The sequence below is a fragment of the Grammomys surdaster genome, unplaced genomic scaffold, assembly GCF_004785775.1.
Source record: "Grammomys surdaster isolate TR1022 unplaced genomic scaffold, NIH_TR_1.0 135, whole genome shotgun sequence".
Taxonomy (NCBI): domain Eukaryota; kingdom Metazoa; phylum Chordata; class Mammalia; order Rodentia; family Muridae; genus Grammomys; species Grammomys surdaster.
In genome coordinates, this window is record NW_021604593.1 from 4,669,605 (window position 1) to 4,674,932 (window position 5,328).

Sequence of the window (5,328 nt, forward strand, 5' to 3'; positions counted from 1 at the left end):
TCTCTCTCTCTCTGCCTCTCTCTCTGTCTCTGTCTCTCTCTCTCTCTGTCTCTCTCTCTCTCTCTCTCTCTCTCTCTCTCTCTCTCTCTCTCTCTCCTCCCTCCTAATACATACCCCTTTCTAAATAGTTATTAAAAACTTTTTTTGAGATTTGGCTTAAGTGTATGGGATAGTCAGTTTTTGTCATCAACTTGACTGGATTTAAAATCACCTAGGCTGGTATCGCCCACTGGAAGTCCTGCTTGGCTATAGGAAGTGGTCACTTCAGGCTCTGTATGCCCTGCTGCTAGGAGTCTCAACTGGGGTTATTACCAAATCCTCCCAGAATCCTCCACATCCAGGCTTATCTCAGAGAGTCCCCCACCACCAATTTTCCTTCTCTTTCCCAGCCCTCTCATCCCTCTCCCCTGCCCTCCCCATACCTAATCCCTACCCCTGTTCCATCCACCCCCGCCCCATCTCTTCTCCCATTCAGTGTCCTCCCATACACTTCCAATGTCTATTTTATTTCCCGTTCTCAGTGAGATCCAAACATCGTGCCTTGGGCCGTCCTTGTTTCTTAGTCTTAGCTTCTTTGGGTTTGTGGATTATAACATGACTATCCTGTACTTTATGGCTAATATCCACTTATAAGTTAGCATATACCATGTGCATCTTTCTTGGTCTGGGTTACCTTACTTGGAATAATATTTTCTAGTTCCATTTATTTGCCTGCAAATTCCATGAGGTCCTTGTTTTTAATTTGGATCTCTTTCCTCTGGCTGGGCTGCCTTGTCTGACCTCTGTTGGAGAGGATTTACTTAGTCCTGAGGTGACTGGATGTGCTGAAGCCCTTAGGAAGGGAGTCAGAGGGTAGGACTGGGAGGATAGGATAGAGGGGGACTATGATAGGGATATAAAGTGAATAAATAAACAGATTAATTAATTGATTTATTAAATTAATTAAAATAAAGTCATCTAGGAACACTCTGTCAATAGCCACAGCCCTAGGCCTGAAACTCACTTTCTTTGTATAGGTGAAGGCAGGGGGACATTTTAAAATCATGTTGTGCTGGCTAATTTTTATATTAACTTATAACAAGCTAGAATCCTTTTAGAAGAAGAAGCCTCAATTGAGAAAATGTCCCAGTTAGATTGCCCCGTGGGCAAGCCTGTGGTAACTTTTCTTGACTGTTGATATAGAAGACCACAGCTCACTGTAGGCAGTACCACCCCTGAGCTATGGTCTTGGGTGCTATCTGTAATAAACAGGCCAAGAAATCCATGAGGATCAAACCGAGCAGTGTTTTTCCATAGCTTCTACTTCAGTTCCCACCTTGAGTTCCTGCCTTGACTTCTTTCAGGGATGGACTGAGATGGGGAAGTGTAACTCTCCTTCCCAAGTTGCTTTTCGTAATGGTGCATTATCACAGCACTGGAAACCTAAGGAACATCGTCAGCTTGCAGTGACTTCAATCTCTGTTGTTAGTCTTGAATTTCTTGTGTGCTTTTGAAAAGTAAGAAAATGAACTTGTAACTTATTAATGCTTATTAATATGGTACTGGCACAAGTCACTCCAACCTGCTTTGATCTGGACTATGGGGCTTAGTATAGGAGCTGAATCTAAAGCAGTACCTTTCCACAGAGTTGTTTAACACCCTCTTGGTTAGCCAAGCCTTTCCTGTTCTTATACCATCTCCTCTCTGGATTACCAGACACAGGCACCAGGAAAGCTAGCAACAGTATCCAAGCACTTAGACTCTGACTCCCAACTCTAAAAGATCTAAGGAAGTGCAGATGACCATAGTGTATATGCAAGTACAATCAGTATGATGTAATGAAGAAAATGGGCTCTGAGAAATGCATCATGGGTCATCTCATCACTGTCTGCACAGCACAAAGAATAACCCAGACTAAGAGGGTGCAGTGTCACTGAGTAAGATAAGCATGTGGAACCCATGGTGTACACATACATTCTGTCATTGACTAACAGGTGGAACCCCTAGTGTACACATGCATCGTATCATTGACTAACATGTCGAATGAATGATGCAGTGTACCACTATGTGGTTTGAGAGTCCAGTATCTCTCACAGGTCAATGTGTTTAAAATATCTGATCACATTGTCTGGCAGCATTGTCTGGGAAGGTTGTAAAACCTTTAAGAGTTGGAGGATCATGGGAAGAAGTAGGTCATTGGAAGCAGGACTTGAGACTTTCTAGCCCAGCCCACTCCCTTCACTCTCAGCTTCCTGCCTATGACTGCAGTGTGACTAACCAGTGTGTGGCTTCTGCCTCCATGCCTTCCCTGTCTGCTGCTACATCTTCCCTGCTATGCTGGAATGACTCTGTCTAAACATAAGCCAGAATAAACCTTCTTCGTTTTAAATCTTTTCTCAGATGTTTGGTCACAGTACCAAGAAAGTACTTAATACAACCACTATTATTATAAATCAATTTACCGTGTTTGAACTTTGAATGATATAGTTACAGTGTCACTCCACTGTGTCTGACTTTTTCATCATATATTTAGAATGTTTTCCAGTGCCCATTGCATACATGCATGTCTTTAACTGATTCATTTTCCTCAGTTTGTACTATTCCATTGTCAACCTATCTGCTTATGGTTTCTACTTATGATGGACAATTAAGGTTTTGCCTGTTTGGGGTTATTTTTACATTTTAATATGCATTCTACTATACACAAGCAAGTATTTTTGTATGGTATATAGTCATGGGTTACATAATGAGATTTCTAGTCAACAAAAGATAATTCAAGAATGGTCCCATAAGAGCATATCACACAGTGGTATCATAGCTATCGTAAAGTATGTAAATCCCCTCTGTGATGGTCACACAATGATGAGCTCACCAAAGATCCACTTCTCATGTCAGGGTTCATGGGTTCCTAAAACCAAGCATTCACTGAAACCAAGGAATATGTTTATATTTATATACAGATGCCAAGAAAAATCCATTATCGTCTGTCTATTTGTATATATGTGCATATGTTCAGATATATGAGTTAGGCTTATTGGATATGGATGTACATGTGTGCATATCAAGAACACATGACAATATGTATTTCCTCAGGCACTGTCCACATTTAAAAAAATTTTAAAGTATTTTAAACTGTTCTTTGGGAATTTCCATACTGTGTTTTGGTAATATTTGCATCCCCATAGCTCTTCCAAGATCTACCCCCACATTTCCTATCCACCGAACTTTGTGTCCTTTAGAAATACCCTCCAAGACTAATCTGCACCACCCAAATTATTGCTGGATGTAAAAATAGTCTTCCAGTAGCATATGGTTAACTAACCAGGGGCTACATTCTTAGAGAAAACTGTTCTTCCTTTTCCCAGATAATAACTGCTAATTACTCCATGGAGAGAATGGGATTGTGTGCCTAACTCCACTCTCCATGCTGGGATTTGGTCTGGCTTGAGCTTGCACAGAGTCTGTGTGCACAGTCACACCCACTGTGAGTTTGTATGTGCAGCTGCCCTGTTGTGTCCAGATGTTTCCTTGTAGTCATCCACTACCTCTGACTCTCACATTCTTTCTGACCCTTTTCCACAATGATCCTTGAACCTTGGGAAGGTGACTCTGATATATATGTTCCCTTTATAATTTAGCATGCTGTAATCAAGTAATATAATATAATATGTTCCTTCTCTGCATCTTGGCCAATGGTAAGTCAACAGGTTAGTCACCAACTACTGCAAATAGAAGCTTCCTAGATGAGGACTGAAAGAAGCATTGATCTAATGGTAAAATGATAAATCATTAGAAGACATTTTAATATTGTCCATTTAGCAGAGGGATAGTAGTAGGTTTCCCCTGAGGCCTAGCCGTAGGTTTGGAGACTAATAATAGTGTCATGTGTGAGTTTTATCTTGTAGAGTAGACTTAAATACAGTCAGAAAGTAGTTGGCTACTCCCATGATGTTCAAGCCACTATTATTCCATTGGGCATGTCTTCTTGCCAGACCAGTCATTGTTGGAGCTTACAGAGTACCCATCTGGGTATAATTGATAATTACTCTTCTCCTCTGATAACTTGCATAGCATCTTTCCATGCTATGAAAGCTAGCCATCTAGATGAAGCATTTAAGTCCATACCAATTATTCTCCATGTTCTATGACACAAGCATGTATATTGTCTTCTTCAATTTTTTTCAGTGTCTTAAGATTCTCATTGTACAAGTCTTTTATCTCCTTGGTGAGATTTATTCCAAGATTTAAGACAAACAAATGTGAACGGTGTTGCTTCCTTGATTTCTCTGCACACACCAAGGCTAACAGAGTAGCAATCCTCATGAGGCAAGAAAGAAATCCAGTTCAACACAACTCAGTAGTTGGTGTTGGTTCAAACTTCTAGAGTCTGACACTAGAAAGCCATATTTAAGCACAGCATAATTTTGGAAAAAGTTTCATGATCATAATTAACGAGGGTGTGTACAACAAAGCTTAAGACATGTTTATGTCGTACACTGCCCACACGCTGGTCACGGGTGAGAGCGCAGCAAGAGCAGGTGGGGACGTCCGGGGGGAGCGGCAGGCGGCGGTTCCGGGGCGTGCTGTTCAGTCGCGCTGTCCCGCGAGCTGGCACGCAACAGCGGGGGACGCAGGACACAAGCCGGTGGGCAGCCACACAGCTAGCTAGAGTCCCTCCCCTGCCCCGCAAGGACAGGGGCGCGCGGGAGTCTTGACTTACACGAATCCGGAATTCATGAGACATGTGGAGATTTAAGATATGCTGATTTATTAACAGATGGCGGGTTTGGGTGGTGTGGAGCTTTCCCGAAAAATGTCGGAATGGGTTTGCTTATATATCAGAAGCGGGGGAGAAGGGCGGGGCCAGGGAGATCTTGAGGCAGAGACTTGTTCTCCCCGCCTTCTACTTGAGACATGGAGACCTCGTAGCAGGGCTCTGGGGGCATGGCTGAACACCCAGGATTTTACAGTCCCACGTGTTTATATTGAACCTCTCCAAAGTATATATAGCCTCTTCCATAAAGATGGGTTCTGTTGACAGAGAAACAATGTTTAAGATAAGGGTCTAGGGGAAATGATTAAGATAAACATAAAAGTTTGTGAGACCCTGGAGTACCCTGGCCTTACTGATAGCACAGAGGTTAGCTAGGCTGTTATAAAGTACATGGGACATTTCCCATGAAGATGGGTTCTGTTGACTGAGAAACAATGTTCAAGATAAAGGCCTAGGAGAGAAGAGTCTGGGATAAACAATCCTAACAGTCTGAGGGATTCAGGTGAGGGCTGGTTCTACAGAGAGCACAGACCACCAGGCTATTAACTATATCCCCAGATTTCCAGGTGGAAAAC